General features: G+C 45.3%; 1 pseudogene; it reads left to right on the top strand.

Annotated features, from left to right (window-relative positions):
- Positions 1 to 7,331: 7,331 nt before the first annotated feature.
- On the top strand, positions 7,332 to 9,086 carry LOC128109026 (vacuole membrane protein 1-like; annotated as a pseudogene).
- The last annotated feature ends 2,977 nt before the right edge of the window (positions 9,087 to 12,063 follow it).

Here is a 12,063-nt window from a genome sequence, read left to right as displayed (position 1 = left end):
TGATAATGTAATGCAAATTTCTAGTCCTTGAAAGTTATTATTACAAATTAATTAGGATATAAAGAAATGCGAGTTAGTAGCTAGTTGTTATAATCAAACTTGCCATATTAGGTATGTTTTTAAGGTCAAACAGAGATATAGTATAGACAAGTCATCTTCAAACACTTCAGAGATCTATAGAATATGACATTTAAGATGTTTTAATATCATAGGTTCTTTTTTTATGACAATGAGACATGCCTGCTCCTGGTAGCACCAATCTACTTCAGAGAAGATGATGGGCATCAAAGAAAACTCCATATGGAGTTTATTTTCTTTGCATCAAAAAGTAGCCACTAGGCAAGAAATTGCCTTTGCCTTGACTGCTGACAGTATACTGTCCAAATGGAAAATTTGGACACAAAAGAAAGTGACTGCCGAACTTTACCAAGACAAGGTGGGACAGCCCTTCAGAAAATCCTGCATCACAGATAAGTCTGTCAGATATGCTAGGCCTGTAGGCCAAAGATGGATGTCCCAACATAGTAGAGGAACCTTGGGTGACTGTCCAGGCAGCCAGATGTTTCTGTCATTTCTCACATTGTTTTGGAAGTCACTTGCTTGTACTTCCTGCTTACTCAGGGATTATTATTTCCTTCTCAGGTCTCTGATGGAGTTGAACACTAGATAGTTATAGTTTTCCTTGTTAACAAATTCAGAAAAGAGGTTTAAAAGTGTGTAAGTTTGAGAGACATCAAAAGATAGTTTTCAGTTGGTAATACAAGTTGGGATAGAAAGTAAATTAGGTACAACACTTTGGACTCACTAAAGTAAGATAAATAACAGAGTATTTGCTCTGAATTTGTCAAATGTTAGTGAACTAGACATTATTTGCATAATTATTGCCTGTAGATAGTGTATATAGTTATTGTACTCATTGTATATAGTTTTTCTTGTATTAGTTATAACCTTTTTTGTTTTAGACAAAAAGGGAAATGTGGTGATATTTTGTGTATGCTGTAGCAAATGAAGCTTGCCTGAAGATCCAAAGGCAAAGCCAGCCACTAGTTAACCATAGAGGACAGGCAATGGTAGCACACATCTTTGATCCTGGTCCTTGGGATCTCATGCCTTTAATCGCCGCACTAGGGAGGTTGAGACAGGAAGTGATATGTCTGGGAGGAGAAAGGAATGTAAGGTAGGAGGAGAAAGGAGCTCAGTCTCTTTCAGGCTGAGGATTAGCTAGAGGTAAGAAGTCTCTAATGGCCAGCTGCTCTGCTTCTCTGATCTTTCAGCATTTACTCTGATGTCTGGCTTTGGGTTTTCATTATAAAGACCAGTTAGGATTCGTGCTACAATTTCCTTAATCATTTTTGGATGCTAGGACAGGGTTAGAGCTGAAGCACTGTGGTGAATTTATTCCCTGGTGGGCTGGAGAAATAGCTCGGCGTTTAGGAGTACTAGCTGCTCCTACAGAGACCTGAGTTTGAGTCCCAGTCCACACATGGTAGCTCACAACCATCAATAACTCCAGTTCCGGGTTATCTGACACCCTCTTCTGGCCTCCACAGACACCAGGAACACACGTGGTGCAGAGGCATACATTCAGGCAAAACACCCAGACACAAAATAAACAACAACCAAAATCAAGAAAATATGAAGACAAGGCCATACAATATGGAGACCACATTCTTCTTAAAATCAGCTTTGTATATGTTTGCATGTACACAGTGTTTGCACATGAATGTGGGGACATGCATGCTATGGTGTGCATGTTATGGTCAGAGAACAATCTCAGGTAGCAGTCCTTGCCTTCTACCCTGGAGGCAGGGGCCCTTGTTGTTTTCTCCATGAGTACACCACGTTGGCTGGCCCATGAGCTTCCAAGGGTTCTTCTGTCTCTGCTTCCCTTTTCCTTGGAGGAGCCCTGGGATCATAGATACAAACAGTCAGCTATACTTGGGTTCCTGGGATTCAAACCCAGGTCTCCAGGCTTGCACAGTGAGCACTTTTACCCGACAAGCCCTTTCCAAGCTCCTCAGACCATCTGTCTGCTTAAGGACTCAGGCAGAAGGGCTGTGCCAAAAGCTTTGAAAATCAGATTGGAGAAATGGTATTTGCTATAAATTTCTCCAAGCATTATGCGTATGTATTGCTGCACCAGAGTTCCAGACAGACCCACCACATCATATTTAGAATTAACATTTTTTATGTTAAAACGAGTTTTATGTACCTTCAATTAATAATTATGATTAGGCATGGATTGAACCCATTATTACCAAAATATTCAGTAATAAGATATTTCTCAGGAATTCATTTCCATAGTTTCAAAAAGACACTTGCAAATGTCTAGCAGGACTGCTAAAAATAAACAGAGTAAGAGTTCTGGCTGGGCAGTGGTGGCGCACGCCTTTAAACCCAGCACTCAGGAGGCAGAGCCAGGAGGATCTCTATGAGTTTGAGGCCACCCTGGTCTACAGAGCAAGATCCAGGACAGGCACCAAAGCTACGTGGAGAAATCCTATCTCAAAAAAACCAAAAAAAAAAAAAACCAGAGTTCTGGTTAGGGGTGGCCCTCGGAGCTGCTGAGGTCTCTCCTAGTTTACGACAAAGTCTCCATCAGACCGACTTTTATCCTGCCTGTATCCCTTACCTGCCAAGGGCCTTTTGTAATATCTGTGATTCTGCCTAAAGACTTCCTCAACTGTGCAGTCAGACAGAATTGAGGACAGGCTAGACACGCTGGGGACTAACAGCATGCAGAGGGATGGGGACAGGCACCCTCACTCCTCAGGTGGGGGATGGGAACAGGCACCCTCACTCCTCACGTGGGGGATGGGGACAGGCTCCGAACACTGTGCCAGAGGCTTCTAGAGCTGTTGGTCCCCACTTGACAGCAGCAAGCAGATGTTCATGGACACTTCATGTGGACTTAAAAATCTGCTCTTTGGTGTCTGCTTATGCCTACAGTAAAGCTTCATTCCCAGCCCCTAGGCCCTGCTACCTCAGTATTTGGTGCCCAGAGAAATGTGAGAGGTGTGGAGATGGGCAGACTTTGAGAACAGATCGCCACCAACACCGAGGACTTTGGCCCTTGAAACAACTGACACATGCATCTCCTGTGTCGCCCCCCACTGACACATGCATCTCCTGTCCCCCTCACTGACACATGCATCTCCTGTGTCCCCCCCCACTGACACATACATCTCCTGTCCCCCTCACTGACACATGCATCTCCTGTGTCCCCTCCACTGACACATGCATCTCCTGTGTGCCCCCCACTGGCACATGCATCTCCTGTCCCCCCCCCCCACTGACACATGCAACTCCTGTGTCCCCACTGACACATGCAACTCCTGTCTCCCCACTGACACATGCATCTCCTGTGTCCCCCCACTGGCACATGCATCTCCTGTCCCCCCCACTGACACATGCATCTCCTGTGTCCCCCCACTGACACATGCATCTTCTGTGTCCCCCCACTGACACATACATCTCCCGTGTCCCCCCACTGACACATGCATCTCCTGTGTCCCCCCCACTGACACATGCATCTCCTGTGTCCCCCCCACTGACACATGCATCTCCTGTGTCCCCCCACTGACACATGCATCTCCTGTGTCCCCCCCACTGACACATGCATCTCCTGTGTCCCCCCCACTGACACATGCATCTCCTGTCCCCCCCACTGACACATGCATCTCCTGTCCCCCCACTGACACATTCATCTCCTGTGTCCCCTCCACTGACACATGCATCTCCTGTCCCCCCACTGACACATGCATCTCCTGTGTCCCCTCCACTGACACATGCATCTCCTGTCCCCCCACTGACACATGCATCTCCTGTCCCCCCACTGACACATGCATCTCCTGTCCCCCCACTGACACATGCATCTCCCGTGTCCCCCCACTGACACATACATCTCCTGTCCCCCCCACTGACACATGCATCTCCTGTCCCCCCACTGGCACATGCATCTCCTGTCCCCCCACTGACACATGCATCTCCTGTCCCCTCCACTGACACATGCATCTCCTGTGTCCCCTCCACTGACACATGCATCTCCTGTCCCCCACACTGACACATGCATCTCCTGTGTCCCCTCCACTGACACATGCATCTCCTGTCCCCCACACTGACACATGCATCTCCTGTCCCCCCACTGGCACATGCATCTCCTGTCCCCCCACTGACACATGCATCTCCTGTCCCCCCACTGACACATGCATCTCCTGTCCCCCCCACTGACACATGCATCTCCTGTCCCCCCACTGGCACATGCATCTCCTGTCCCCCTCACTGACACATGCATCTCCTGTGTGCCCCCCACTGACACATGCATCTCCTGTGTCCCCACTGGCACATGCATCTCCTGTGTCCCCCACTGACACATGCATCTCCTGTGTCCCCCCACTGACACATGCATCTCCTGTGTCCCCCCACTGACACATAGGAAGGGCTTCCAAAGCACAGGGTTGTGCTATTTGCCTTCTTTGGTCCTGCTCGAGTCTTCATTTCAAAAATATCAACTTTGTTTCTGGTTTAGTTTCTTTTATGTTTTCAACTTCCATTTCTCTCCTTTTAGAGCTATCCATGGAAAGAGTGACAGGCAATTTAATCCATACTGGGACTGAAATTCTACAGTTGGTGATAAAATGTAAGTCAATATATATTGACTTAAGAATTGTTACTGAGACAAAGAGGGAGAGATAGCTCAGTGGTTAAGAGCACTTGTTGCTCTTGCAGAGGACCCAGGTTTGGTTCCCAGCACCCACATGATGGCTCACAACAATCTGTAACTCCAGTTCTAGGGGACCGGATGCTCTCTTCTGATCTCTGAGAGCACTAGGCAAGCACATGATGTACAGACCTATGTGCAGGAAAAACACTCACATACATACAATAAAATAAAGTCTTTAAAAATTAAAAATAACGACTAAGAGAATTTTATGGTTAGGGAGTTTAGACTTGCTGTGAGCCACAGAAATATGAAGTAGGAATTCAGGTGACAATGGCAAAAGCTAACACCAGGAAGAGTCAATAATTCTTCCAGAGGATAAAGCCAAAACTCAAGGAGTCTTGGTGATGTTGGCTTTTGAATGTATTAACTGTTTCCTGCAGTGAATTTCTTGTGTGCTATTGTAGCTTTCCTATTTGATTCTTTTCCCAAGATCTTCTAACAGTGTGGTTGATCATTCATTTAGGCACAATTTCCCCTATACAATTGGAGTATTTTAGATAACATCCCCCAACTGTGTGCCTTTCTGTAACTATCTCCATTAGCAAGTATCTGGCCAGGGCCATCTCTGGACAAAAGCATTTTTATCTGAGATACTTTTCAAACATCCAAGGACAGACTACAGATAGATAAGCATTCAGACCACCTACTAGTCTCCTGAAATAATGTAAATATCCATACTGAGACAACTGCCAAACCTAGGCAGATGTTAGGTACAAAGCTTTGTTTCTTGTGCAAATTAAGCTTAAACCCTCCTCCTCTATCAGTCACTCCCCTTTTGGGTTGTAAAAGAAAGCCTGATAGTCTCTGCCTGAGGAAAACTCTTATCTGCCTTTATGACCCTGAAAGAATTCAAGCCTGGTGACCTTGCTTTGGCCAGAGAACTGCTGATTGTATGGGTATATAACTGGAAACCTCAGAGACTTGAGAACTAAGATGAGAGAACTAAGACAGAGCTAAGAGAGAAGAACAGAAAAATATGGAGAAAACCAGGCAAGAAAGGAGCTAAGTATGAGAACAGAAAATGAAGCTGTGTAGAGAGAGAACTGACTCAGAAGAATAAAGTGAATGAACTAAAGAGTTTCATGTATGTAGATTCATTTGACAGACATCCCTCAGATGAATTTTCATCACTGGTAGCGTCTCTTCTGGAACTCTGGGAAAAGACTCTAAAGGGCTAGACCCCTATAGTCTTTGTTATAGACTGATGTTTTGGAGAGAGAGAGTAGGGATAAGAACTGGTAATCAAAGAACCTCACAGGGAGTGCTGGGTCCCTTGACCCGGTCCTGTCTCCTATTTTGCAGAAAAGCGAACTGACGCAGGAAGTAAAGCTGTTGGTGCAGGGTCTCACAGCTTGGAGAGGTGAGCAGCCCTCCTCATCTCTCAGGTACCTCCTGCTCTGCCCGGGGCTGCTCAGCTCCCTTGTGGTGCAGGGCCAGCCCCATCACAGCCTTCTTCCTTTGTTAACTCTGGAATTTGCCTTGACCATTCAGCCTGGAAAGTATGAGAACAAATAGAACATTCTATTAAGTGCCCTCCACACAGCACAGCAGCAACTATCCCAAGAATGCTTTGTATATGGGGTGAAAATATTGTTTGTTCTGTTTTAATTCTTGGGGGGAAAAAAATCTAGTTGCAGGATTTTTTTTTTCCCTTCAGAATTAACCACGAGTACCATATTCTTTGTCCTTCTTTGGAAAAGCAGAAAACAAAGTAGCCATTGTAGGTCCCCTTTTTAGACCTAGGGACCAACGGCATTGCTCACTCCTCCCACTGAAGGCCACAGATACTGGTCTCCTGGACAGTGCTGACAGCCCAGGGTGGCAGAAAGCTGCTGAGTAAGCTTGTCCTCAACCCAAACCCGATTCCAAAGGACAATTCTTCTGATTGTTCTTGAGTCTTGTCATATCAAATGTGCTCAACAAGAGCTTCCAATTTCTGTTTGGGGAATAAAAATAAAAAAGACCAACACATTCCTCTTGTGTCTGTGCAAATGAAACAGAGGCAAGAAGCTGGGGAACACCAGAAAGAGCCCTTTGATACGTAACTCAGCTGATTTCCCACTGAAGTCCCCAGCCATGAATGAACATAACACACAGCTGGTCCTCTGTCTGATGGGGAGGTTGGCTCCAGGCCAGACCCTCAAGTCTCTTATATAAAAGGCACAGCATTTGCATATAACCTATGGGCATCCTCCTACATAAACAATCTCTAAATTAGTTCTGATACCTAATACCATGCAAATACTAAGTAACTAACAGTTATACTGTATCTTAGGGAATAAAGACAAGAAAAACATCTGTTCATGTTCAGAAGAAACGGAGTGCTGCTGACCATTTTTGACCTGTGGTTGGTTAGATCTACAGTTATGGAAACTACAGATGTAGAGAGCTTGTTCCTAGATGAAGCTGTTAGGGTCCCTGTGACGGCCTTGATACATAGGCCCAACCACCCACCCTCAGTAGGTCAACAAAACTGACGGATAGAAGTGAAAGCAGAGAGCTGTCCCAGCAGTGGGTGTGAGACACAGTGCTGGTGGCCCCTTCCAGGATCCTGAGATCCAGAAAACCTGGGGTCTGAGTGGCTCCCCCAGAGTTACTGATCTATGAAATGGCAGAGAATGGAAAAAAATCGTGACCAACAAATGTAGCAATGAGTAAGGGACAGCACAAGGCAAGCTTCACAGGCCCTTCTTCAGTACATAAAAGAAGAAAAGCGACAGAGAAGACGGAATATTGTCCTGTGGAGACATATTACCTCATTACCTTGCAGTAGTTTTCTCTGGAAACTCTTGGAATTTTGAAGGAACGGACTTCAAACTTGTGGCATTGTCAAAACATTTGTGGTGTTTTTACTACTTCTTGCCATGCTTATAGCTACGTACAATCTGGAAGGAGCACACCAACAGTATGTGCAGCGGTTAGAGAAGCAGTTTCTTTCAGATGGCTACTAGATAGGCTTGGGGGTTTTGTCCCCTGTGGGCTCGCATACCTTCCTGCTTTATCTGGGCCCACACACAGCTTCAGTTACAGTAGCTAATTATGAATGCAATGTTGTGGAAAATTAATTTAAGATGCGTTACATTTGTTTAGGCTGTGGAACATTTGTTTAATGATGCAAAGATGTGTTACATTCTTTTATGTTGCATTCATTTAACTCTGTGAAGCTTGTGTTACTTTGCCTGTCTAAAACACCCGATTGGTCTAATAAAGAGCTGAACGGCCAATTGCAAGGCAGGAGAGGGATAGGCGGGGCTGCCAGGCAGAAAGAATAAGTAGGAGGAGAAATTTCATAAAAGAGTTGGAGGAATGAGGAAAGGAGGAGAAGAGGAGGACATCAGGGGCCAGCCATCCAGCTACACATCAAGCCATGGAGTAAGGAGTAAAGAACGGTACACAGAAATAGAGAAAGATAAAAGCCCAGAGGCAAAAGGTAGACGGGATAAGTTAAAAGCTGGCAAGAAACAAGCCAAGCTAAGGCCAGGCATTCATAAGAAAGAATAAGCCTCCGTGTGGTTTATTTGGGAGCTAGACAGCGGATCTCCAAAGAGCAAAGAGCCAGGGAGTTAAAAACAACCACCAACGGTGCAATGCAGTTAATTTCCCTGAGCCACCTTATCCTGACCAGATTATCTATCCAGATGAGAGTGCCCTGAGGAGCCGTTTCTTTGCGGAATACCATCTCAAATTAGAATTGAGGCCTGCACGTGGCCAGGGCAGCTCACCTCTCAGGTGCTGAACCAGATGATGAAGAATATCAAGAATTTGAAGAAATGCTGGAACATGCAGAGAGGTCACAAGACGTTGCATTGGGGGTTAAACTGGCAGTTTAAAACCTGGCACAGAAAGCTGGTCTGTTTTTAATTTGGGCCTGTGTTTCTATTCCAAACCCCATTTGACCAGGCTGGGAACATGTGGGCAATCCTTTGTACCTTTTTGGACCTTCTTTGGTGCAACCCTGATTGCAAAAGCAATCCATTAAACTACATATCCAGAAAATCTTTGTCATACTATCTTTCTGAAAGCACGTCATCGTGGAGCAGATGGTGGCATTCACTGGTGCTGTTCCCGCATAGGTCCGTCTCTGCAGGAGCCTTTTCAGTAATACCTGGGCACACAGCAGGGAGAAGTGTCCTGTAAGCTTGAGAAGCTGGTCACTGTAATGGAGTGTTACCTCATCCTGGGTATCATTAATTCTACGGCACATAGTTACGCCAAATGAATCCAGCAGAACTTGTTCTCAGAGGAGAAAACTAAGCAGAGAAGGTTTTTATCTGCAGAAGTTAGCATGGACCGGTGCCTCTTTACACTGGGAGGGCTCAGACCAGGAGGGAAGGTCCCCTTTCCAGCCTGTATTGATTTTTAGAACATTCTTCCTGAAAGCAGTTTAGTCTGCATTTTACATTGACATGCTTTCCTTTATGTGCTAACGTAAGGTCTCCACCCTCCGTTCAATACAGGCTGTATTTCCTTAGGGTGGATGTGATATTCTATTGTAGATTCAACAAAAATTGGCCTTCTGTTACTTTCAAAGGGCCCACATGGTGCGATTGGAGAACTCCTGCCACACAAAACATTCTGAAGTATGTTAAATATTTCAGGCTTCTTAGGCTTGTCACAAATGATTTTTTTTTAAGTCATCAAGTGTCTATAAGTTATATATATTGGAGAGTGATCTTGCATGTCTATCATGGAACAATTTTATATGCCTTCCTTTCCCACCCTCAAAAAGATCACTTTATGATACATTGCACACCCTCTGGGGAAAATGATCTTCTTTAAATTCTGAGACAGTATAAGGAAAGTCTGGTCGGTGCCCCCCCCCCCCCCCAAGAGCACACCATTTTTTATTCTGTATATTTAGAATGAAGTTGTGAGAAACTTTAAAAAGACGTCTTGAGTCATGGGCTGGGGGTGAAAAGCAGTTGTTCAATATGCCCACCCTGAAAAGAGAGGCAGGTCAGTGGGTCCGTACTGACCAAAGTCCAGCTTTGGAATTCAGACAAGAGATCTGGGTCTAAACAGAAGGCAAGAGGTATGCATAACTCCATCCCACCAAGGTGCGGTCCTGTCAGCGTGGCGCTGACCTCCACCCATCACTGCCTGGGCTCCCAGCTCTCCTGAAAGGTGGCCTGACAGGTTGTCAGAACTGTGGGAAATCTTTTTTGGGAGACAAGGCCCTCCTCTGACTGGCACTGGCTTCAGCCCTTCCTTCTCCCAGATGAGACTGCTGGGAAAATTCCAGCTCCTTAGAGTGTATCATGATCTCAGTGGGCTGATAGCTGAGGGAGAGGCATGAGGATTTTTGAGAATAGCATTCATTCTGCCCGGAGGGTTATGCACTTACTGTATTTACTTGTGTCTGGATTTCAAGATTTTATTTTCGGTACTTTCTATGGGCTAGGAGATTGATATTCTGAGAATGAATGTGCTTTTATCAACCTCCAGTAATAGTGACTCAGGCATAGTTGTAGATCCATTAAAATACAACTTTCTCTGCCCACATCATGCTTCGTTTTTTAAAGTGGGGCATCATTAGCCCACTTAGTGTTCACTTTAGAACAATGCAGTTCACCACAGAGTCATTTAATTAAAAGCTAATTTCCTGTAGTGTAAAATTTCAGGCAATTCAATATCAGTTGAGCAATACACTGACAGTAATGTTATTTCTACTCTCATTTTCTGCATTGATTCACGTTTCACTTGAATCTAATTGGGCATGTCTCACTACAGAAAACATCCCTCCCCTGCAGAGAACTGGGTGTGTGCTGCTGTTGGGTATGGATGTGGGAAGGCCAGTTGAGAATACCTTGAATCTAACACATGGGTTTCCCAACTAAAACATGAGTGCAACCTCCAATCCATCCATCCTCCCTAAGTCCACCTCTGTGCTGGTTCCTGCTTCTCCTACAAGAGAGTTAAAACAGATAAAAATTAGAGACTCTAGAAAAGTCAGCGTTCCGAAGGGAGGACATTATAGTAAAGGGGAGCAGCTCTAACAGGCTGCATCCAGGAGCAAAGAGCAGCCAGGGATGGGCTCTTCCTGGAAAAACATCCTCACGAGAGCAAACAAATTGGCAAATAAGAGCTGAAGGGGCGGGGTCCTCTGGGAAAATAATACAATCTCTTGCTCATCCTAATACTGTCAATTCAGCCCAGTTACTTCCCTCCTTACACACCAGCTGCACCAAGATGATGGACTTCCATTCGCTGGGAAAGGAAAGGAGACAACTCAGGAGCATGGTGTGCTTCAGGAAGAGTGCTATATGGTGAGATTACGTGTGTAAAGAGTGAGAACACAGGATGACACGCCAGTAGAAGAGACAGGAAAGTATTAAGAGCAGGCAAGGCAAGATTGTAGCTTGAGTTTTCCTGCCTGGCCCACAGTCAGGACAAAGCTCTGTCACCCGCCAGTCCCACAGCTGCTCAGACCCAACCAAGTAAACACAGAGACTTATATTGGTTACAAACTGTATGGCCGTGGCAGGCTTCTTGCTAACTGTTCTTACAGCTTAAATTAATCCATTTCTATAAATCTATACCTTGCCACATGGCTTGTGGCTTACTGGCATCTTCACATGCTGCTTGTTAGGGCGGCGGCTGGCAGTCTCTCTCTACCTTCCTGTTCTTTCTTTTCTCCTCTCTGTTAGTCCCGCCTATACTTCCTGCCTAGCCACTGGCCAATCAGTGTTTTATTTATTGACCAATCAGAGCAATTTGACATACAGACCATCCCATAGCAATGGTATGCACCTGTAATCCCAGAACTCAGAGGTAGAGGAGGGGAATAGCCTGGACTACACAGTGAGTTTCAAGCCAGTGTGGACTATTTACCTTGTCAAGAGGTGGAGGGGAAGAAGAGAAGGGGGAAGAGAAGAAGGAAAGAAGGGAAGAAGAGGAGCAGGGAGGGAGGGAGGGAGGGAGAAGAAAACCATATGCCCAAGCACACATCACTAATCTCTAAGTGTGTCCTTAGAAAGATGTTAGTATTCTGTTCTTGGTCCTTCTCCTCATTTCCTTCACATCCTACTGATCCCATGCTCCTAGGAACAGGAATTGAAGCCAGTATGATCAGCATGAGAATTTTAGCAACATGAATCATTAAACAGGTTTCTCTGGGAGTAACTAGAAAATCCACTGCCATAATTAAAACCACAATAATATTACTAATGGTTAGCAATAATTACCATCATTACTCTCATCCTTCATCTCCTCCTCCCTCATCAAAGCTTCTTTGGGGAACCTTGTAGCAAACTCTAAATTGTGGTACACTCTTGCTCCTAGGCTAGACCATAAGAGAACCCCGGGAACCAGGCAAATTGGCAGGGCTTATGAGCACAGGA

Source organism: Peromyscus californicus, unplaced genomic scaffold (assembly GCF_007827085.1).
Source record: "Peromyscus californicus insignis strain IS unplaced genomic scaffold, ASM782708v3 Scaffold_13__1_contigs__length_99412109, whole genome shotgun sequence".
Classification (NCBI taxonomy): domain Eukaryota; kingdom Metazoa; phylum Chordata; class Mammalia; order Rodentia; family Cricetidae; genus Peromyscus; species Peromyscus californicus.
This window is presented reverse-complemented; position numbering and strand designations above follow the sequence as displayed.